General features: G+C 42.3%; 1 pseudogene; it reads right to left on the bottom strand.

The window, feature by feature from the left end:
* Window positions 1-787: 787 nt before the first annotated feature.
* Window positions 788-905, bottom strand: LOC126093197 (5S ribosomal RNA; annotated as a pseudogene).
* Between the last annotated feature and the right edge of the window lie 24,744 nt (window positions 906-25,649).

The following is a 25,649-nucleotide window of genomic DNA, read 5'->3' on the forward strand; positions in this document are numbered from 1 at the left end:
GCCATTGAACCCGATCTAGACTGAACTTACATTTCCTAAGAAAGAATAAAAACAAAACTCAAAACATTGTATCCTACCAAGGAATGAAATCATACAATAAATTGCCAAAAGGGATTAAAGAACTGATTAAAGCAAACTTACTTAAAAGGCAGATAAATTACCTGATGAGCAACATATTGAAAGTGTTGAAGAATTACATGGATGACGCAGAGTATGAGTTTGGTAAAAAACCTATCACAAATAAATAATAATGACGATAGACAAACATCTGCCATTCCTTATAACACTCTCACACCACATTTTTTGCTTCGTCTTTCTCTTTTCGAAAGATCTTATTCCCAGAGCTATGCAACGTATAACACTAACTTGTCACCTTTTCTCTGACCTCAACATCTCACGCTTTTAGAGCGATACTTACTCAGCTTTTTACTCTAAAAAATTCAAAGTTGAGGTACACAAAATGGTCCTCATCTTGGCTGGTATTATGTGTAAAGTGTGTTTTGTTATGAAACTAATTTTCTTTAGCATCTGAATTGTGTACAGTGTCTGGAGTGAGGAATGAATTAAAAGTGTAGCATTACACTTTTTAACTCCGTCTTCAGACCACGAGTGGCCTACCTGGACCATCCGACCGCCGTGTCACCCTCATGGAGGATGTGGTTAGGAGGGTCGTGGGGTCAGCACACCGCTCTCCCAGTCGTTATGATGGTATTCTTGACCGAAGCCGCTACTATTCGGTCGAGTAGCTCCTCAATTGGCATCACGAGGCTGAGTGAACTCCGAAAAATGGCAACAGCACATGGCGGCCTGGATGGTCACCCATCCAAGTGCCGGCCTCTCCCGACAGCGCTTAACTTCGGTGATCTCACGGGAACCGGTGTATCCACTGAGGCAAGGCCGTTGCCCCACCCTTATACATTACTAAATAATTTATGTGTGAAACAGTATAGTACGCTAGGTGTAAACCGAATGATGTAGCACTGTTCCTCATAGAATGTCCTTGTATTCAGCTAGACGCACTAATCTTCATCCAGTCATCCACATTTATATTCTCCGTTGTTTCCCTAAATTCCTTCAGGAAAATGACGGATGGTTCCTATTACAAGTTTTTTGCCGACTACCTGTCCCATTCTTAACATACTAGACCAGTAATTATGTGTCAATTACATTTTTAGTTCTCAAATCTTAATAGCAGGACATGGGCAATATCCTTGTAAAAGTGATCTACGGATGAATGAAACTAATGTCAACATAGCGAATATCACCAAGCTATTAACAACGGAAGTGGGGATACTGAATTATTGTTCATACATCGGATATAAAATTCTTTTTAAATCGTGACACGATTATCTTTGCTTCAGCAATAATTCAACATAATATATTTGAAAGTTGTATGTGACTCAAAACAGATAATTCTTCAGTAAATTAAAGTAATTATAAAGCACCCTCAATACTTCACAGTAGCTTTCACATTTATTACATTGATACCAAATGATATGCATCATTAGCGGCTGTATTGCTATTTGTCATATTTACTTACAGTGGGTTAACTATCAAATTTAATTACTATAAGTCAGCTGGCCGAAGTGGCCGAGCAGTTGTTGGCGCTCCGGTCGCAGGTTCGATTCCTGCCTCTGGCATGGATGTTTGTGAGGTCCTTAGGTTAGTTAGGTTTAAGTAGTTCTAAGTTTTAGGGGACTGATGACCTCAGCAGTTAAGTCCCATAGTGCTCACACCCATTTGAACCAATTACTATAAGTCAGATCTCATCCTGCATCAAGCGTAAGAAATCCATCACTTGCTAATGAAAATACTGTATAATCTGCGTTCCCAACATTGGTAACTAACCACTGTATCAAGGCAGTTTTTTCTGAAATGACAGCGAGTGAGCTAAGTCTTACAAATATTGAAGGCTGCTAACAAAATACTGAAATGGTAAATACTTTAGCTGACTAGTTTCACAATTTCAGAGACACAAAAATAATGTGATCAAGATATTAAAATCATACCGAGAAACAGAGAAGAAAGAAACGTGACAGACAACAGAGAGTGAATTCAAGCACTACATACCTTAAGGTGACTTTCGGAATAGGGATGTACATGTAGAAGGTTGTCTCGGCTATAAAAAAAGGCAGTTGAAGCTAATGAGACAATTGGGAACGAGACAGAATAAAAAAATTAGGAAAGTTGTAGTAAGTTCCTATGGGACCAAAATGCTGAGGTAATCGGTCCCTAGGCTTACACACTACTTAATCTAACTTAAACTAACTTACGCTAAGGGCAAGACACACGTATGCCAGAGGGAGGACTCGAACCTCGGACGGGGGGAGCCGCACGAATCGTGGGAAGGGGCCTCAGACCGCGCGGCAAAAGAAATAAAAGATCGCTGGTATTAAAGACAGTATTACGAATGAAAGCAATGGCTCCCTTGCAGATGGACGCTTCTGACGCCTATTTTGAATTCATAACAGTAAGGTGCTCAAGCTAGAACAGAATGTCGTCATTATATCTGATGTTCTAGTGGGAATGTAGCCTTAATTCATTGGTGCAAAATTACTTTTCTCGCAATTTTGGCATTGTAAGATATCGGCAGACACACAACTATCAAACTCAGAAGACTTAAGAATATAAAAGGATTCACCTAGCTAATAAACGCAGTCATCAGATTAATACTGCGCTGAAGAGGAGACAAAAAAATCTACCTGTCTGCACAGAAATGATTCGACACGAAATATTAAGCCCCACGTAGGGTCTGCACTAATGATAAACACAATAACATCCACTGCAAGGTGTGTCCGAATCTTACGAAATAAATGAAGATAACTACACTCCTGGAAATTGAAATAAGAACACCGTGAATTCATTGTCCCAGGAAGGGGAAACTTTATTGACACATTCCTGGGGTCAGATACATCACATGATCACACTAACAGAACCACAGGCACATAGACACAGGCAACAGAGCATGCACAATGTCGGCACTAGTACAGTGTATATCCACCTTTCGCAGCAATGCAGGCTGCTATTCTCCCATGGAGACGATCGTAGAGATGCTGGATGTAGTCCTGTGGAACGGCTTGCCATGCCATTTCCACCTGGCGCCTCAGTTGGACCAGCGTTCGTGCTGGACGTGCAGACCGCGTGAGACGACGCTTCATCCAGTCCCAAACATGCTCAATGGGGGACAGATCCGGAGATCTTGCTGGCCAGGGTAGTTGACTTACACCTTCTAGAGCACGTTGGGTGGCACGGGATACATGCGGACGAGCATTGTCCTGTTGGAACAGCAAGTTCCCTTGCCGGTCTAGGAATGGTAGAACGATGGGTTCGATGACGGTTTGGATGTACCGTGCACTATTCAGTGTCCCCTCGACGATCACCAGTGGTGTACGGCCAGTGTAGGAGATCGCTCCCCACACCATGATGCCGGGTGTTGGCCCTGTGTGCCTCGGTCGTATGCAGTCCTGATTGTGGCGCTCACCTGCACGGCGCCAAACACGCATACGACCATCATTGGCACCAAGGCAGAAGCGACTCTCATCGCTGAAGACGACACGTCTCCATTCGTCCCTCCATTCACGCCTGTCGCGACACCACTGGAGGCGGGCTGCACGATGTTGGGGCGTGAGCGGAAGACGGCCTAACGGTGTGCGGGACCGTAGCCCAGCTTCATTGAGACGGTTGCGAATGGTCCTCGCCGATACCCCAGGAGCAACAGTGTCCCTAATTTGCTGGGAAGTGGCGGTGCGGTCCCCTACGGCACTGCGTAGGATCCTACGGTCTTGGCGTGCATCCGTGCGTCGCTGCGGTCCGGTCCCAGGTCGACGGGCACGTGCACCTTTCGCCGATCACTGGCGACAACATCGATGTACTGTGGAGACCTCATGCCCCACGTGTTGAGCAATTCGGCGGTACGTCCACCCGGCCTCCCGCATGCCCACTATACGCCCTCGCTCAAAGTCCGTCAACTGCACATACGGTTCACGTCCACGCTGTCGCGGCATGCTACCAGTGTTAAAGACTGCGATGGAGCTCCGTATGCCACGGCAAACTGGCTGACACTGACGGCGGCGGTGCACAAATGCTGCGGTTCCTGGTGTGTCCGCTGTGCCGTGCGTGTGATCATTGCTTGTACAGCCCTCTCGCAGTGTCCGGAGCAAGTATGGTGGGTCTGACACACCGGTGTCAATGTGTTCTTTTTTCCATTTCCAGGAGTGTATATGGACGGGATGATAATTGGATGCAGTATCGTAAAGCTGAAGGTGAATTTATAAAACGATGCACATTGAAAGCTAAAAATACTAGAAAACTTTAGAGCCATTGATCAGGTACTTTTCAGTCAGCTTTAAATATGTGTCAATGTAACTATAATTGCCTATGCCCTTGTATGAGGAACAACAGTGGCTGTGACTGGATGATAACACCATATGCAGTTGGCTTCCAAAGCTGATATAAATTGTGATAGTGATGGCGACGTTATCCCCTTGAGAGCGAAAATGATAAGAAATGGGGATTTTTGAAAATACCGCAAGATTTTACAATATTATGTAAATCTGCAGGCTTCCGTGACTGTTGTTAATAAAGTTAAAATCTTCTGGGTTGTTCGGCTGCGTCGTATTTCCAGCTAAAATAATCGGCGTTTCGACCCGTCTGCTGGGATCTTCATGATGTTTCGGTGTGCACTACTGTTAGAACAGTGTTCTAGCAATAGTGGGCACCGAAACATCTAAAACGTCCCCTTTGAAAAATTATAAATTACTGTGCTGGTAAGCCTCTTACGTTATTTGATATAGAGACAGCAGAGTAAAACTGAACGTACTCAGACATTTTTCTCTTCAGTTATTCTGATCATCAATAAGCCGACAGACAATATTTTTAGCGCAACGCAATCTGACTTTCAATAATCCCCACAAAAGAATGGCCCTGACTAACAATAACCTATACCTTTCATGAATCACTTACTTCACAAAAAAACTTCGTTACTCGAACTACTGCAATACAGCGAGCGCCAATACTACCACTTAAATAAAAGATTCTAACTACTGAAGAACCGGCCGCGGTGGTCTAGCGGTTCTAGGCGCGCAGTCCGGAACCGCCCGACTGCTACGGTCGCAGGTTCGAATCCTGCCTCGGGCATGGATGTGTGTGATGTCCTTAGGTTAGTTAGGTTTAAGTAGTTCTAAGTTCTAGGGGACTGATGACCTCAGATGTTAAGTCCCATAGAGCTCAGACCCACTACTGAAGACACGAAAATGGAAGATTTTCATAGAGAACAAACAATGTATTAACCTTAATAGTGTTTAATACTTATCATATATCAGTTCATGACAACCAGTCTTAGAAATTTCCTTTTTTCTGGCGGAAACACATCCAGATCGTCCGCTCTCAAAACGCTGGAATCTCTCTCCCCACATCCACCACTGCTGGCGGCTCACCTCCAACTGCACAACGCTGCGCACTGTTCACATTCAACGGCCCAACGCTACAATAGCGAATAATCCAACAATGCCAACCAGCCACAGACTGCACACAGCACAGACAGTGATTTTCATACGGAGCGCTACTTGACGTTACCAACATAAAAACCTAAACAGCCTACTTACACTTCCTGAAGAAAATCTTTCGGACAATCGTGAAGGTATAAGGTCAGATAAAATTGAGACCTATTGTACAATCAAGCTGACAGCTCATACACGATATTTTTTCACAGATATCACACACACAAGGAAAGAAATGGAAATTGAAGATCTGCACACCTTGTCTCAGTGAGGCATGTAATTGCCACCAACACTAGGGGAGTCCACAATCGCCAATACATCTACATCTACTCTAGATTTACATCTATACTCCGCAAGCCACCTGACGGTGTATGGCGGAGGGTACCTTGAGTATCGGTTCTCCCTTCTATTCCACTCTCGTATTGTTACTGGAAAGAAGGATTGTCGGTATGCCTCTGTGTGGGCTCTAATCCCTCTGAGTTTATCCTCATGGTCTCTTCGCGAGACATACGTAGGAGGGACCAAAATACTGCTTGACTCCTTGGTGAAGGTATGTTCTCGAAACTTCAACAAAAGCCCGTACCGAGCTACTGAGCGTCTCTCCTGCAGAGTCTTCCACTGGAGTTTATCTATCATCCCCGTAACGCTTTCGCGATTACCAAATGATCCTGTAACGAAGCGCGCTGCTCTCCGTTGGATCTTCTCCATCTCTTCTATCAATCCTATCTGGTACAGATCCCACACTGCTGAGCAGTATTCAAGCAGTGAGCAAACAAGCGTACTGTAACCTACTTCCTTTGTTTTCGGATTGCATTTCCTTAGGATTCTTCCAATGAATCTCAGTCTGGCATCTTCTTTACAGACGATCAACTTTATATGATCATTCCATTTTAAACCACTCCTAATGCGTACTCCCAGATAATGTATGCAATTAACTGTTGCTGACCTGCTATATTGTAGCGAAATGATAAGGGATCTTTCTTTCTATGTATTCGCACCACATTACACTTGTCTACATTGAGATTCAGTTGCCATTCCCTGCACCATGCGTCAATTCGTTGCAGATCCTCCTGCATTTCAGCACAATTTTCCATTGTTACAACCTCTCAATATACCACAGCATCATCTGCAAAAAGCCTCAGTTAACTTCCGATGTCACCCACAAGCTCATTTATGTATATTGTGAATAGCAACGGTCCTACGACACTACCCTGCGGCACGCCTGAAATCACTCTTACTTCCGAAGACTTCTCTCCATTGAGAATGACATGTTGCGTTCTGTTATCTAGGAACTCTTCAATCCAATCACACAATTGGTCTGATAGTCCATATGCTCTTACTTTGTTCATTAAACGACTGTGGGGAACTGTATCGAACGCCTTGTGGAAGTCAAGAAACATGGCATCTACCTGGAAACCTATGTCTATGGCCCTCTGAGTCTCGTGGACGAATAGCGCGAGCTGGGTTTCACACGATCGTCTTTTGCGAAACTAATGCTGATTCATACAGAGTAGATTTCTAGTCTCCAGAAAAGTCATTATACTCGAACATAATACGTGTTCCAAAATTCTACAACTGATCGACGTAAGAGATGTAGGTCTATAGTTATGCACATCTATTCGACGTCCCTTCTTGAAAACGGGGATGACATGTGCCCTTTTTCAATCCTTTGGAATGCTACGCTCTTCTAGAGACCTACGGTACACCGCTGCAAGAAGGGGGCAGGTTCTTTCGCGTACTCTGTGTAAAATCGAACTGGTATCCCATCAGGTCCAGCGGCCTTGCCTCTTTTCAGCGATTTTACTTGTTTCTCTATCCCTCTGTAGTCTATTTCGATATCTACCATTTTGTCATCTGTGCAACAATCTAGAGAAGCAACTACAGTGCAGTCTTCCTCTGTGAAAGAGCTTTTGAAAAAGACATTTAGTATTTCGGCCTTTAGTCTGTCATCCTCTGCTTCAGTACCATTTTGGTCACAGAGTGTCTGGACATTTTGTTTTGATCCACCTACCGCTTTGACATAAGATCAAAATTTCTTAGGATTTTCTGCCAATTCAGTACATAGAACTTTATTTTCGAATTCATTGAACGCCTCTCGCATAGCCCTCCTCACTCTACATTTCGCTTCGCGTAATTTTTGTTTGTCTGCAAGGCTTTGGCCATGTTTGTGTTTGCTGTGAAGTTCCCTTTGCTTCCGCAGCAGTTTTATAACACGGCTGTTGTACCACGGTGGCTCTTTTCCATCTCTTACGATCTTGCTTGGCACATACTCATCTAACGCATATTGTACAATGGTTTTGAACTTTGTCCACTGATCCTCAACACTATCTGTACTTGAGACAAAACTTTTGTGTTGAGCCGTCAGGTACTCTGAAATCTGCTTTTTGTCACTTTTGCTAAACTGAAAAATCTTCCTACCATTTTTAATATTTCTATTTGCGGCTGACATCATCGATGCAGTAACCGCTTTATGATCGCTGATTCCCTGTTCTGCGTTAACTGTTTCAAATAGTTCGGGTCTGTTTGTCACTAAAAGGTCTAGTATGTTATCGCCACGAGTCGGTTCTCTGTTTAACTGCTCAAGGTAGTTTTCAGATAAAGCACTCAAAAATATTTCACTGGATTCTTTGTCCCTGCAATACAAAATAACTGTTTCGCAGTGCACACGTAGATCGGTATATTTCCTTAACAAAATTCAACTAAGCACATGAAGGGTGAAAATAAACTCTTCATTTAGGAATGGAGTTGCTTCCCTTAACCATGAAACTGTATTTGAACACGTTCGGCAACCAGATGTCTCATTATTCACTTCGTCATTCTGTTTCTCCTTGCTCACATCGAACACTCCATCCTTTTGGTTGAGAAATGAACATCATAAGATGGCTGATTAAGCAATTCCTCTTTGTTCATCAGACGTAGGATTCTCTAGAACGTACCATTGATCACCTACTTCTTTCACTGAACTGAACAGCGATATTATCCTACAAGGCCTCTCTCAGGAAAATTCCCGACGTCTAGAACTGGTCATGAATGCCTGCGTCCGTTATATCTGTGACGTTCGACTTTTTGATCACATTTCACCAGCATATGCAAAATTGTCCTGATTGCGTGCAGACAAACGCAGAGATTTCCATACACTCTGTCTCATCTACTGCCTTATAAATGTACACTGTCCCTCATATCTCTCCTCGTCCCCAACGCTCATGTCGGAACAACATGACACAAACACACGTTCCCATTATAATAAAATCCTCTCCGTTCAACTGCATCGCTCAGTCACCTTCTCCAAGTGCTTTACAGTAGCGGGAACCCGACTCTGGAATAACCTCCCTCGTTGTGTTAGAGAACTTAAAAACATGTCCGGCTTCAAAAAACAGTTAATGACGTATCTACTTAAGCAACAGTAATGCCTTCCTCTGTACATGAATGCACTTCACCCCATTACTTCCCTCTTTCCCCCTCCTTAAATCTCCCTTCCCCAAAACTCGCTATACTAGTAAACATCTACTTTACACACAAAGCTATTAATGGCCATCTGCACAAACCCTCATTACTATTGCCAATCTTTTTCATGTTTGTCATTATTATTTGATTTTCTTTACTGCTATTATTGTTGCTTTTATCATAATCTGTATGTATAGCACCTGTTGTAAAAATACTGTTTGCATTTACTTTATTAGGTCGTAGTCATGTTTTTCATTATTATTTGATTTTTTTACTGTTATTATTATTGCTTTTATCATAATCCGTATGTATAGCATCTGCTGTAAAAATACTGCCACATTTACTTTATTAGGTCTTAGTCACTACTCTTTATTCATATTGTCAGCTAATTTTCTCATTTAAACTATGGTCATGATGTAACTCTGATGTCTGAAATGCTGCATGTGTGCAACACTGTTCCGATGTAAGAGAGGACCTGATGGCCCTAATCTGATCAGGTTAAATAAATAAATAAATAAATAAATAAATAAAATAATTTGCATAGTAAAGCGGACAAAACTTGTCAGTTGTTATATCCAGGATCTCAGATTGTTACATAACAAAAACAGATTCACCCCACGCAAAACTAGCGAAGTTATTTTCACCCTTTTTCCTGCTTGTTTTTTCTTTCTATAGATTAATTTCTGACTTAAGATACCTGCAAAAATTTTGTCGGACGTGATGTCAAAAAGGACTCTAGAAAATGTTCCACATAGTCAACCGGACGCTGTAATTAGAGACCTCCTTATTTTACTGAATTCGAATAGCGTCTGCCAATGGAATAGAAATTAAACGACCTCCCTTTGTAGTAGGACAGCCCGAAACTACCCAGCCATTAGGTGATCTACTCCTACGCGAAAGTAGCAGCGACCTTATACGCAATTGAACAGGCTGGAACCATCTGCTATTACGTAATGCACCGTCATGAGAAATTCACAGCGACAATATTTATCAACACTCTTGAGGTCTACGTATGTTTCCCTGTGTTGACGTAATAGGCGAGAACCGATCTGTAAATTTTCGGATCCACAGATCCCGTGAATATATTTGTCCGTATATTTCATTTCGTCCAGGGTTGTAAGACCGTGACATCGTACGTCAGAGGTGATTTTAAATAATTGGAAAACAAACCAATCCTGTGTAACGTTCGTTTGTTAGCATCCAGTACTGCACGAACAGCGAAAATGTGAGTGATAAACTTTTTTTCCTTTCATCACTTTGTGGGGGTCGTCAGCGAGAAAGAGTTTCGTGAAGATTCGAAGATAAAGGTAAAGTTTGCTGCATATGCTCTGATTCTGGAATACTAGATGACAGAATTATGGGTATTCTGGCTACGTGGGCTTCACCTGTCTTTCACGCCCTTTTGATATGTGTCTGGTCTTATCCCCTCAGCGATGATCTCCAGGCAGTAAGTAACGCTGAAATCGTTCCAGTGGCTTAGGAGGAGATGTGGAACACACATATACAGATATACACATACATACGTACATCCATTTCTGTAATTTGTATGTGTACGTTGACTATCGGGAATTTATTGATTAAATATCTTTAGCAGAATGGTCACCAAACAATTTTGCAACATTAATAAACATTAACGGAGATTTTTTCCGTGCCGTAAGTTAAGAAAGAATCAGTCAACATGGATGGGATTTAAGTGCCTTAAATCCCAATGAAAACAAACCCAGTTAGTTAACTGTAATTTTAATATTAATCTAATCTTCGGTAAGAACCTTGGACAGAATTTTATCATAAAATACAGACCGTAAGGCTTCACCCCCTTACAGCACAAGGGAAAATATAAACTTACGACAACATAGGCAGCAAGGCGGAACAAGTTACGGTATACAAACACTCAGCAGTACATGAATATTACATTCCATTAACGAACAGGATAATGAGGTCTGTAATGAGGTCGACAATACAGCTCCCTCAAAGGGAATTTCAACATACAGGAAGAGTGAGGTAAATGGTGGCCCCAACAAAGGTATACAGACTGTCTGACAAGTAGTTAACTGATGTGTTGAAACATTAGGACTAGCGCACTCCAGCGGCCCTTGGACTCTAGTGGCTGATGCCAAAATATCTGAAAGAGATCCGGGAAGTAACTTAACTTCTATCCCGGAACTGTCGGACGATATGGCTTGCCTTAGTCCAAAATTCCACGATCGAACACAGGACCGCGGAAACTCTAGAGCGGGCATAGTTCGTCCGCGTCGTAGTCAAATTCAGTTCGACCGGCCACGAAAGACCGAATAGGATAGAAAACGCATAGAGCAAGCTGGTCATACCTTGCGCAACCACCAGTCCGGGCTAGGACTGATGTAATCGTGAGGCGGCACCTGGCCCACAAACTACTGATTCGAACAAGGAAAAAAAATGGTTCAAATTGCTCTAAGCACTATGGGACTTAACATCTGAGGTCATCAGTCCCCTAGACTTAGAACTACTTGAACCTGACTGAGATAAGGACATCACACACATCCATGGCCGAGGCAGGATTCGAACCTGCGACCGTAGCAGCCGAGTGATTCCGCACAGAAACGCCTTAGAACCACTCAGTGACACCGCCCGGCAACAAGGTTAAAGATAGCACACAAAGATTAGAGGTAAAAAACAAGAAACCACTAAACAGTTTATCATAGGACTCAGTAATTTCGGCCACCCTGACCCACCGCCCTATAACCGATCACAAATTCAAGCCGAATCCTGAGAAGCAGTATGAGCTTACAAGAACCATATTATACGAGGGTTGGAACTTTAATAGTGGCAACTATTTATTTACAGCTCGTACAAAACAGATACGTGGTTCAAAGTTTTACTGACCTTCAAAGTGGTCACCAGCATTGTGTTTAACCCGTTGCCAGCGATGTGGAAGTCTAGGATACTCTTAGCAGTGCCAGTTGTGTTGACAGTTCGAACGGTGCGGTCTATTGCCTGACGAATTTGTACCAGTTTTGAAGCGAATGCCGTGAAGTGTTTCCTTCAGCATTGTCCTGCAAAATGATGGTCAGGTCCTGCAGAAAGTTTCAACACTTCTGTCTCTATGCTGTTCATTTTTGGAACACAACCTACGACCACCATAGAGACAGAAGTGATGACACTTTCTGCAGGACCTGATCATCATTTTTCAGGACAATGCTCAAGTACGTACAGTGCAGTTCCAAACCTCGTAATTAACCGTATTATAAATAATAACTAGGCCCACTTCCGCACTACTTACGAAGGCTTAAGTCAGCGGAGTGCAGCATGTGGTATAGCACTTAGCAGCCCTATCAGCAAACAAATCAGTAACAGCTTGCACTGTACGTGCTTGAGCATTGTCCTGTAAAATGATGGTCAGGTCCTGCAGAAAGTGTCATCACTTCTGCCTCTATGCTGGTCGTAGGTTGTGTTCCAAAAATGAACAGCATAGAGACAGAAGTGATGACACTTTCTGCAGGACCTGACCATCATTTTGCAGGACAATGCTCAAGCACGTACAGTGCAAGCTGTTACTGATTTGTTTGATTGATGGGGCTGTTAAGTGCTATACCACCTACTTGCGCCCTCGTAAGTTCAACTCGATTTTTAAACCAAAGGAAACACTCCACGGCATTCGCTGCAGAACTGCTACAAATTCTTCGGACAATAGACCGCGCCTCTCGAACTGTCAACACAACTGGCACTGCTAAGAGTATCCTATAACTTCTACAACGTTACCAACGGGTTATACACAATGCTGGTGACTACTTTGAAGGTAAGTGAAATTTTGAAACAGGTATCTATTTCGTACGATCTGTAAATAAATAGTTGCCACTATTAAAGTTCCAAACCTCATAATTAACCGTATTATAAATAATAACTAGGCCCACTTCCGCACTAATGCAGACGGAATAAAAAGTCATACATATATATTCCAAGGTGAGACTGCTTCAAGTAGTACAACACCAACTAACAATCATTTAAAAATACAACTTTAAAACCAAATTTTAAGAAAACTTAGATAATCATTTTTTATTATTATCCTGCCTTGTTGCAGAGCCACACGAGTGCCAAGGTTTATGAACCTGTAGTTATTGAATGCAAGCAGCAAATAGCCTGTTGTATTAGATGTTACAGACGTTAATTGTTCGTAACTACAACGGAGGAGACGTCAGAAGCTTTCGACCAGGAGAAACAAATTAATAAGTATATCAACTGCTTCCCAGTGCACAACAGACTAAATGAAGTCTTTAGAAAGAAACGCTGTAACAAACAAATCCGTAAAATACAATAGCGTGAAAAACTATTTGATATCACTGCTCGGGGAAAGGGTAACGCACCAATCGTTTTCTTTACCTGTCGCAACGTTGTGATTATCTAAGAGATAAATCGACTGCGGCACTGCAGTCCGGAACCGCGGGACTGCTACGGTCGCAGGTTCGAATCCTGCCTCGGGCATGGGTGTGTGTGATGTCCTTAGGTTAGTTAGGTTTAAGTAGTTCTAAGTTCTAGGGGACTTATGACCTAAGATGTTGAGTCCCATAGTGCTCAGAGCCATTTTCGATTGCGGTTGTCAGTACGGAAGCGAGAACATATGCCACTAGAAACAGAAGAAATCACGATCACCTTAGCGTGTGACTTCGGCTCCACATGTGACAGTCTTACTGTATTTGGCACCAGTTCTTCACCGACATAGGATGCGAACCGCACAAGCTACCCACCAGACTGACGGCAAACACGCAGCTCCTCTTCCTCTCCCTCCTCGTTCAAACACGGAGCAATCCGCTTCCCCTCCGTGCCGATTGCACGCTATTATAAACCCACGTAGCCAGTTTTGTATAGGCATCGTCGCTACTGCTGTGGAGGCAGAGTTGCCATTCTTGTTACAGTAGGCCGAGTTCGTGAAACGGCTTCTTGTGCACTACACCGATAAGAAAATTTCTCCCTGCTACTATTACACACGCAACGGCTTTGCCGCACTATATACACCTGTTCCCGTGGGATCACCGAAGTTAAGCGCTGTCAGGTGTGGCTGCCACTTGGATGGGTGGCCATCCAGGCCGCCATGCGCTGTTGCCATTTTTCGGGGTGCACTCAGCCTCGAGATGCCAATTGAGGAGCTACTCGACCGAATAGAAGCGGCACCGGTCAAAGAAAACCATCATAACGACGGGGAGAGCGGTGTGCTGAGCACACACCTTCCAATCCGCATCCTCAACTGAGGATAACACGGCGGTCGGATGGTCCCGGTGGGCCACTTGTGGCCTGAAGACGGAGTGCACTATTACACAGCTGTGCCCTAGGGTCATGTAACAGGATAGGAGAACGAAGGTTCTACAACGCTCCAACACTCCGCACAGATTATTTGAAAAAGTTTACTTATCTTCGTGACTTGTCAAATAAGGAAGTCTGCAACAATGCATGTAACACAAAAAACACCCTCAATGCCTAACTGCAAATAATCGCAGGTAAACTTCACAGTACGTTGCAAATGCAATTTACAACAATTGCCTGCTCACTTCTAAGAGTTCACGAAACGACATTCCCTGTCTAAGTAAGCCCTGGACGATGATCTGCAACCAGAGAGCTGCTCATCTCTTCCGAGTAGGCTTCTGTCCCTTCTCGTCCGGTCATTGGCAGATTGTACTCGACCGGTAATGGGCCGAGGCGAAGTGGATACCTTCATCCTCACTACCGCCCGTTGGACTCGCGTAAGTGTCGAGTCTCTATGGCATTGCCACCATCCCACACATCTGCGCCCGTAGTGCTTTTGTCCTTGCTGCGTCTTGTTCGGAAGACACAACTTGTAGCTTCCCCCAATCGCCGACAGAGCGCACCACAACCATCTACCGCGCCCGCGTGGACAAACCACACACTTAGGTGGAGTATCAATAACCAGAGAGCCGCAATGGCTCAAGCTCACCCACCAAAACTCCTACCACCCCGCCCCCTTACGGGATGGAGAAGCCAGGCGAATCACGCTTTGACCTGAGTTATGTACCTTAGAGATATTACCAGTACCAAGTTTATGCTCCAAGAGGCTGACCAGAGTCAAAGTTTCAGTACCCTGCAGGGCATCACAAAACGCCCACTACGTTTTCTCTTTCATCCAAAAACCAAGGTTACGGACTAAAACATAATCACTTTCCTTTATTCTACAGGGGTTGCTTCTTCGGTTGTAAAGCCTGATCTGCATGCGATGAACTAGATCAGTATTATATTTAGCCCTCTTTAAGTTCTGCTGGAGAGCCCCTTGACTTATCTCATACAGGGGAACTTCGTCGAGAGACCTTAAATTAGATAGTGGGTAAGAATTTCACTCACCGTTGCTTTAAGTGGGCCAAAAATGTAGGGAATTTTGGTTAAATGCCGAGTAGTCAGTGCAGTAACAGTTCCGCGACTGTGAATCAACCAGTAACAACCCGGAGAGGCATCGACCACGACGAGTACATAGCAGTCCCATTCCTGGTACAGAGAGTGATGAAATCAATGTATAGTTTATCCATGGGGTGTTCCTCGCCCATGGAATGTAGAAAACGTTTCTGCAAATTGGGATTAGATTTGGCACTTTCACATTATTATATAAGGAGGGCCACGTAAGCTGTTCTCAACAAAAAATCACCACAAAATGTTTTCCACATATCGTTAAGTGTTTCCTGCAAAAATAAGGCCTGTTATTTCCCTAATATACAAAATAACCATTACTGGATTTCTGAAGAGCCTAATGTAATACAGGAGATATCGCAGCGTGATAAAAAAAAGTGTGTGGTACTCTTTTTGTTAAGGAAACACTTTTACAATGAACGGTATGTGGAAAACATTTTGCGACGATTTTTTTTTTTTTTTTTTTTTTTTTTGCCATTGGCCCATTAAATGAGACACATAGAGCTTTCGTAACCTTTCAGCGGTATTCCTCAGCGGCAAATTCGGCCAACCACTCTACAGGAAATTCATGATGTGTTATCGCTAACAACACATAGCCTTCTCATTACCCCGATTTAACCCAATGGGATTTTTCTCTCAGGGACATTAAAAGAGAAAATGTACAAGTCAAACGCACACACTTTAGATTAACTTAAAACTAACATTCTTGAAGAAATTACTGCCGTTTTTCAGAGGGAACTGTAGAATTTAATGAGCAGTTTCCTCCGCACCTGTCATGAATGCCTGAGTAACGGAGGGAGGCAGTTCCAGCATCTCCGTGCTTAATAGACATGAGTAATTTACTTTTATCTTTAAGTGTTTAGTTGTATAAATTAGAAATAACGGACCTCGTGTTAGCAGCACCTTGCGCACAGAAGTTGGCCTCGCCTGTCAACCGCATACGGCAAAGCGGTTGCGTTAACGATTGATCACCCTGTACATTTCCCCGTGAGTCCATACCATAATAAATCGTGACTGCTCTTAGAAACAGAGATTTCTCTCTCGTCGCACAGCAAATCGACAACAGAGACAGGTGTCTTTCTCGATATGAACTAGTCCATAGTGCTAAGGAATAGAGAGAACAAAGTAAAAAATGCTCAGTTGATCAACAACTTTATGCCACTAACCCTTCACCCTTTGCCGGCCAGATACGGGTAGTGAAAATTATATCCATCACAGCATTAGAAGCGACTTATCTCTGAGCCGAGCACCTCCTCTCATGGGCGTGTTTACCACCTGTTCCAATGACTATGTCAGAAGAAATAAAGGGTCGTTACGTTGATCTAGTCTTGCATTCATGCTCTTTAAGTCACTGAAATTTCAAATATACTGTTTATGCATTAGAATTTACAGTTAAAATGTCATCTTTACCAGTAAATTTGTGTTTAATGCTTTCGTTATTACCATTATTCGTTCCCCAGTAACGTTCGATGGCTTCATTAAGCATCAGTGTCGCCACGATATCGACTACCTAGGAGTATATGTTAAAGACTAGCCTGTACAGAAGAGTATGTGTCACCCCCATTGTGGTGTTCTACAACGGCGTCTGCTCGGCTGCTTAAACACTTGTGTCTTACTGGGGTATCGAAGTGGCGTGCCTCGACTCCTACGCATTAAGGCCTTACTACGCCACATTCACCGGTGTTTCATACATCAGGGTCTACAGTGCGCGGTTGGGTTGTGAAAGAATGACTGATTTGGCTGTGATATCTTAGGGTAAAGATTATTGGTGCAGACATATTTTACTGAAAGTAAATTATAACCGTCTCTGGAAGCTGAAATTTGAATATGATGTAAAAGAAACAACAAAGCACCACACAGAGAACGATGCAGAAATCAGGTTCCCATGACCAACACTTCACAGAGGGCTCAAAGTTATTACTTACAATAACTTTTGTCTTTGCTATTAGTGTAAGCTTTGGCAGACAAATGAACGTATCAAGAAATTCAGGGCCGCTATAAAGGTCAGAAGTTGCCTTTCATTTCAGATGAACAGGGACTTCCAGATTTCCTATTACACTACTAGATTAATAGTTTCATCTACGGACATAGTATATTTGGGAAGGACCAGTTTACATGTTACAAGAAATTTGTCTCGCTAACATTGATGTTTCTAACGTAGCTTTCCTATATTGTAGAGTGTTTACATTAGGTACTAAACAATAGGGCCACTTATCGGTGGTCTAGCGATTCTAGGCGCTCAGTCGGGAGCCGCCCGACTGCCACGGTCGCAGGTTCGAATCCTGCCTCGGGCATGGAAGTGTGTGATGTCCTTAGGTTAGTAGGTTTAAGTAGTTCTAAGTTCTAGGGGACTGATGGCCATAGATTTTAAGTCCCATAGTGCTCAGAGCCATTTTTTGAACTTATCGTCAGATGGTACTTTCTGATCACAAGTCAGATAGTAATTTGGTGAGGTTGTGCATTCTTCCTCAGGATTTAATGAATCAGAGACACATGATATTCCGGCAAAGGTACTGGTAGAATTCATTGCACATCCGTTTGTCGCATCTTCTAAGTGCTCTGGCAACAAAGCGCAGTTTTTGTTTCGCCTTCCCCACAATATTATCATGTTGTCTTTCTAGTTTAAGCTGCTCGTAATTGTAATTCCTAGGTATCTAGTCCAACTGACAGACCTTAGAATTTCAGCGCTGTGGTGAGCCAGTACCTCAGGTAGTTCGGTTGGAAACCATAGGATCGTGTTGGATAGGTTGAGGTGGACGACATGCCGGGCTGCGCCGTTTCTTGCTTTCACTTCCTTCGGGTTTTCCCTTTGTCGGAGAAAAGCTGTGGTAGCGACAGAAATTTTTCACAGTATGTCAGGTATTTACGAACGAGTGTACCAGAATGTACAGTGCAGACGCAATTTCTACGAATACAAAAACTATTTCCCCCTAAAACCATACTCTTGATAAAATTTGTTGGTTTGCTGATGGCATAGCTGTACTTCCGCAATCAAATATTCCAAGAAACTCATATTAGAGTTGACTCTAAAAGGAGTCACAAGGTTTTAAAGAAATCAGTCAAATTTATGGTACTTTAACGGACTTTTTGTGGAATGAATAAAAAATTAGATAAATTAGTTGCTGAAAAAATTATCATGCCCAGTAAGTAATTACATCAAATACAACATAATAAGTGACTCTAAAATAATGCACATGGAAAGCTTAGTGTTTAACTACAGGAAAAATTAAAAGTCAAATTGAACTTTCACACATGCTTGAGAGGTGTCTGCATCATAGCATATCGTTACCAGCAACACACCTAAGAAGCAATAAAAATGGTACGTATTTCAGTATCACAGTTCAGGTGATTACATGTGTGATAAATATTGTTAATTAATCCTTTAAGAAACAATTTAGCCCTTCACGATATGGACTACTATTCACTTATTTTATAGTTCTTTTATTAGAACAAACCGTGCCAATAATAGTTAATTACTAGTAGTAATAGTTATATGACCGAATTATCTCTTCAGAAGTCTATCGGAGCACTCTATCATTTGTTGAACTTATGAAATCTGTAATGCCACGTTAATTAGAAGCGATCAATTGGTGACAACCTAGTTAGACAAAGAGGGTCTCTGACACATTCTGCACCTACAATACAGAAAGCGTTCCTGGCGATGTGTTACGTCGGGTGATGAAGAGAGCTCCAGTCCTCCGAATTCTCTTTTGGGCCCCTCGTTGTGGTCGCTAATGCATTATTCACGTGGGGCGGTTTCAGCTCAGACATCCAGGTTATTTCTAGAGAGACAGACGATCGCCGTTTAAGGCTACCATCAGGATGCGAGATGCGCTCCTAAATTCTAGGCTAAGCACCTTATAGCACGAAAATAGCTAAATCTAAACCTTGTCATTGAGACAGAACTTACATAAAAAGACAAAATTCATATATGCGGTGTGTGTAATTAAATGAAATGTTCAGTTCACGGAAGTTTCCTTACGGAATGGTTATTTACTGATTTATCACAGAAGGTACACAGAATGTATTCCTCAAAACTGTCACGGTATCCACAGATACACGTACAACAATATACCCCTCAAATCTAGGTGTGTTTCAATCTGTACGGTATTTCGTACCAATATTAACGATTGTGTTTTACATTTCATTCGCTCCTGTAATGACGAAAACGTGACTTTATCTATTCCTAGATACACGTCTTCATCTTTCTCTGTTATTCTCATTATGCCTAAGTGACACACTCCAGAGGGGCAACTCCAAATTTATTTATCAAAATGTCCCTAGAGCAATCATTTAACGCCTACTACCATGTAAATATCGTAAGACTTTCGTATCTGAGGGACCTACCAATCACAGTGCCACTGTTGTGTCTCTGAGTTCATTCAGTAAGTTGTCCTACCTTCTCCTGAGTGGTTTTGAGCTACACTCCATCTGTCTCGATTTTGTCCCGGTCTTTTGACTTTAACTACTCCATCGTCAGATTAACTACTACTGGATTTTGTAGCATATGCCCCACTAACGCTTGGTAAGGATAATCCTTAGAATTCTGATTTCGACGATTCTTTTTGGTACTTCATTTATTACTTTGTCTTTCAATATAATTTTCAACGTTATTTGTATCACCACGTTCCAAATGTTCCCATTGCTTCACTTCCATGCTGTGCTTCAGATAAACAAATACGGGAAGTTTCCCACTCTCATACCGTTTCCTGGTACCCACAGAGCTCTTTTATTTTAATCAATCTTTCCTAGTCTGTGTCAATGCACTTTTCTAACTTCCATGCTTCGAACATCCTTTGTGATCTTGCTCCCTAGGAAGGAACAACCTTCGGATAATTTTCATGTCTTTTCAAAGATGTCTTTCTCGTTAGTGATTACATTTTTCTGGAAATTAGAGTGTGTCATCCATTTCGCCGTCGCCACCATCTTAAATAACGCTCTGGAACCTAAACCCACGTGTTTGAGGAACTTCTGTTGACATGTTTGAGCTCGGTTCATTCAGGGTTTGTCAAACGCTGACTACTGAATCATCCACTTCCACCATTCACCTTCTCCTTCTTTTATGTCACATGAAGAGACGTTTCCTCTTTTTCGTACAGTCCTTGGATGCGCTCCTGCTATCTTTAAACCGCTTACTTAGCATATATTAGAGATTTTCCACCTGCACCACGTTGCTTAATTTCTTTACATTTCTCTTCTTAGAATTCACCCTTTCTTCCTGAATCCCGTGGCAATTTCTCCTGTAATCCTTGATTGCAAGGGGCCAAAATCATTAGAGCAGTATCTTGAATAAATCACATTCTCGCGTTGCATGCCGGTCTGTCACATGATGGTCTGCGTCTTTCTATAATCCGGCGAAAGTACACTTCTGGAAAGGGATAGTGTACATGTGATGATTTATTTCGTAGTTCAATAGCCGTTTTGTTGTGATTTTTTTAGGGACACTTCATGGTTAAAAGATAGAGATACTTGTATTTTTGATGTTCATGTAAATCGTCAATGTTGTATCCTTCGGCAAAAAAAAAAGACTACATGCTGTTTTCTGATATGTGAGCCACCATAAGCATAATGTGTGGATGTATTGCCTGTCGCTTAATTTTGTACTTCAAATTATAGTTCCGCCAAAAACTTGTAGTCTGGAGAAACAATTACCTCCACTGATTCTTATTACTGTTTTACTGTACATGAATGAAACATTACACATAAACTGTGTTAGAAGGGTTTGAAAGTAATCAAATGTAGAAACTAATCTAAATTGAAAATTAGAGTGTAGAATAATCATGTGATGTTGCAATGAAAGTCATAGACCATACTTTCAGGGCTCATTCAGTTTCTTGAGAATACGTTGACGAGTATTCACAGGCATACAATAATTTCTGCAAGGTTTCAGTAGAATTATACGTTCGCATGTAGCAAAAGCAGTAAACTCTGTATTCCTTACAGAATCTAAATCCCCTCTATGAAAGAGTGTCATACGTGTAGTTGCTTCACAAATTACTTATTGTGTTAAATACTTGATGTTAAACGTATAAGCGAGAAACAATCTAGAAAATGTTTGATAGTTTGTTGGGAGTCGCTAAGCACTCTCATTACGAAACACTTGGTGAATGTAGTCTAGGTAATTTGAGCTCCATTTTAAGCAAAATCAAGTTTTTCACGAATCTTAATCTATATGACGTCATGTTTCCTGATGTGTGTGTCATACACTAATATATTTTTGCAGCCACATTCGGTTATGTAAGTAGATATCGTCTGCGGAGTGTGTTGTGAAAAGAGTTGGTAGTAAAGAAGTAATAACGTGTAACGTTGTGCCTGGTTTTGATGTTTTACTGCTCTTGATTTTACAATATAATCGTCTAAATATCTGTCACCATATCTCCTGACGTATGTGTCGTACAATTATATAATTTTACAGGTATATTCAGTGTTGCATTGGGACAATGTATGAGAAATATGTTGCGACTTGAGGTGGCAGCAAAGAAATAATAAATTAAAACATCATTGGTGATTATGAAGTTCGGCCGCGTGAAAGCGAAAGTCTTGTAGCAATAAACTTTTTTCTTTATCAAATTCTTGGCGGAGGAAGGGCAGGTATCAGCGAGTAAAAAGTTTAGTAAAGATTGGAAATTATACGTAAAGTTTGTTACAGAGTCGCTAAGTGGCCTTACTCTTAAATGATGAATTAACAAATTCCGGATTTTTGTGCGCCGTCTGTTACGCTGCATCTTAACGAACACACATTTCCTAACTGTAATATCTCTTTTAAGAAATGCATAACACTGTGCTGTCCACAACAATGTTATTTATTTTGCTACCTGTTTCGGATCTGAGCCAACATCAACGGCAGCTGCACTACATACGAAAGTGCATGATGTCGCAATGACAAACAAAGTAAGGGAAAGAGAAAAAGTGTAACCTCGGTAAAAATACTTACAAAAATTTTCACAGCCGTATTATATGTCATACATGGTTTACAATAAGCTATCACAGGAAACCATAATTGCAAAGATAATACAAAATCGAAAACTGTAACAAGATAAAAATATAATAGCACCTTGACACAAGTGATGCATAGCGACAGAGATCGAGAAACTTCAAAGTCAAAGATGACAGTCTGCACTTAATCGAAAGAAATTGCCATTAAATCATTATGTGATAATCTTATTACAAAACTGAAGTATTAACAGTTCTGCAATTCATTGAGGGGCATAAAAACACCTGTAATATACCGCTTAACGGTTACATTATGTCAGCATATTATTTTTTGAATACGGTCAGTAATTACGCAAAATTTGGAAACGAATTGTTTCTCACGGTGGAAGCCGTTAGAAGGGAACATGCAACTGGTAGCAGATTCCGGGATAGTCGCGGGATAGTCCGGGATAGTCATCTGCGAGCTCACACCACGGAGAAATCTCATGAAACTTTGGCTGAATTGCTCTTAGCAAATGCTTTTCGCGCTGGTAACCATAAAGATGCCCAGCTCCGTGGAGCGCAAGTGACTGTTGGCGAACAGTTATATCCAGTCTGTTGCGGCCTAAACGAAGAATTTTTTAGTATTCTACCAACACGCTACCAGAACTGAAATCTTGGTAGATTAAAAGGCTCAGTGACGCGGTCTAATGTCCTCGTAACAGCACATTGCCCAAAAAGTGCAGTTCATAAGATACGCCGTCTAATGGTAGATCGTGAGATGTAATATCTGCACACACCACTGGAGAGCATGCTTCCTCTTCATTTGTAGCAGGAAGCATAGCGCTGAACATTGAGGTGGAAAGACGGCTGTAAGACGAGCTGACATGCAATTGCATTTGGGAACATACATGTAACGATGAATGCACAATTATCTCCCACCCAGGCCAAGAGCTCCGAGCCTTAAATGGCAACTCTTAATCGTCTTCTTTAATATAGAAACGATACTTGCGATATAATTGTTGTTTAAATTTATGTAGCACCCTATGAAGCGTTCGCCGTTCACACGACCCTATGATAACAAAAGGAAACTGATAGTTGTTTATACCAATCCGTTATGACGTGGTGGTACAGAAACCTTCTATCGCTATTAATACGAGTAGACAGTGCTAGGTTGCACAGATATGCTCCTTACCCACATCACACGACGACACATTACCCACATCACACGAGGTAATCTGATGGTGCCCAATCCTGGTGAAATATGTTGTTTTTGAGCCAATAGGGAGTACTGTGAAACCTAAGAGTGTCTTTTAATATAACCGTTGCTGTCCTTGGACATCAAAATATTACATTAAATTTATTCGAAATTGCGAATAATGACAACCATCCGTTGTAGAATGGAATGATGACAATGAAAATGTATCCCACACCGTAACTCGAACCCGGGTTTCCCGTTTATCGCAAACGGTCACCTTATCATTTGGCTATCCGTGCACGACGCACAGACACACCAAAATTTCATATGTCGTCTAGTATGTATATTCCCGTACAGGTCAGACGTTGCACTTTGAAAGTCGCTTGCGCGGTATCGGTAGAAAAATTCTATGTTGCAGTGCCTGTACTACGTGTGGTACTATCAGATGGCTTAGGAATTACCGAGAGAAAAGGAGCGCTAAGGCTTTCCTGATTGACTGCCTAGATCATCACCCAATATGATTTCCTGCGAATTTTATAGCGCTTCGTGCTACAGTTCTGTATCGTGAACCGTCTGATTCTACAGATCGATGTGAAACCACTGCATGCGAATTTTTGTTAAGATAAGAGAAATATTACGTTATATCTGTTGTGTTATCGGAATTGTGAAGCGACATTAGTTTTGAACATTATAGTGAAATTGGCCCACCCGGTTGGCCGTGCGGTCTAACCCACGACTTTCCGCGTAAGAAGGAGCGCCGGTTCCCGGTACGAATCCGCCCAGCGGATTTGTGTCGAGGTCCGGTGAGCCGGTCAGTCTGTGGATAGCTTTTAGGCGGTTTTCCATCTGACTCGGCAAATGCGGGCTGGTTCCCCTTATTCTGCCTCAGCTACACTATGTCGGCGATTGCTGCGCAAACAAGTTCTCCACGTACGCGTACACCACCATTACTCTAAAACGCAAACATAGGGGTTACACTCGTCTGGTGAGGCGGGGGGGGGGGGGGTAGGGGGGCGCACCGCACAATAACCCTGGAGAGAGTGTGGGGCGGCGGAGGGGTGAAGTGGACTGCGGTAATCTTCGTGGGGTTGCGGACCACTGCGGCTGCGGCGGGGACGGAGCTTCTCCGTCGTTTCTAGGTCCACGGTTAACATAACGTAACATAGTGAATTTATTGAAATTTTAAGTGGATTTGTTTTGAAGTTATTTGCATGTGAACTTTCTGATCGTAGTTGAACTTCGCCTGGCGTGTTTCGAAACCTTCTCGGGACTTTTTGCGAGCATTTCTTTGTAGGAAGAGCACTGAACGATTCGATGTAGTAACTCGCGAATAGCTGTGAGTCAGTGACAGAATAGAGTTGGAATGGTGAACTTTTATGTGGAGAACTTGTATCATTTAACTTGCACCCGTATTAGTTTAACAGTAAAAGAACTTTAAGGTGATTTAAAGCATGTTTTATAGGGAATAATGCCTAATAAGTTAAATTTTATAAGCCGGTTATTTGGAATCCGGCCGCCGGGAAAGTTTTACGGATTTAAGAGTCATGCCTATAAGTTTTGAGTTATGCGGCCTTCGCTTGGTAGGTATTTAGACGAATTTCCTTCAAAGCTGCTTTTATCGGCTGAATCAGTATCTACAAACGCAGAGTGAAGGAAAAAGACTTTAAGAATCCTATTGTGGTAGGTGGACTGTATTGTCATATAGGGATGAGAAGTTACAACGCGTCCCGCAGCAAGCTAGCATGAAATACGAGTCCAGCGTTTTGCCACGGCTCCACCTTACTTGAGGAGATGGTGACAGGAGATTACCACCATACGTAATGTCATACACATTTAAAACTGCGGTGTGACTGCAAAAAAGAGAGATGGCCATTCCCGTTTGTAACAAAGACAAAAGAAATGATTCATAACTTCTTAATGCCTCGATAAATTTCTTCATGTAAGAAAAAATAAAAGATTTCATCACTCCAGAAGTACCCCGAAACACTCAAGTCATGGCAGCAGACATCAGAAGCGTTGGTAGCCTGTGCAGAGTCTGCATCTACCGGCACTGGCGCTCGAAAAGAGTTAGCCTTACATTTATTAAGGTCGCAATCGACATCTACATCTACATGGTTACTCTGCAATTCACACTTAGGTGCCTGCCAAAGGGTTCATCGAACCATTTTCATACTACTTTTCTACCATCCCACTCTCTAATGGCGCGTGGGAAA

Source organism: Schistocerca cancellata, chromosome 7 (assembly GCF_023864275.1).
Source record: "Schistocerca cancellata isolate TAMUIC-IGC-003103 chromosome 7, iqSchCanc2.1, whole genome shotgun sequence".
Lineage (NCBI taxonomy): Eukaryota > Metazoa > Arthropoda > Insecta > Orthoptera > Acrididae > Schistocerca > Schistocerca cancellata.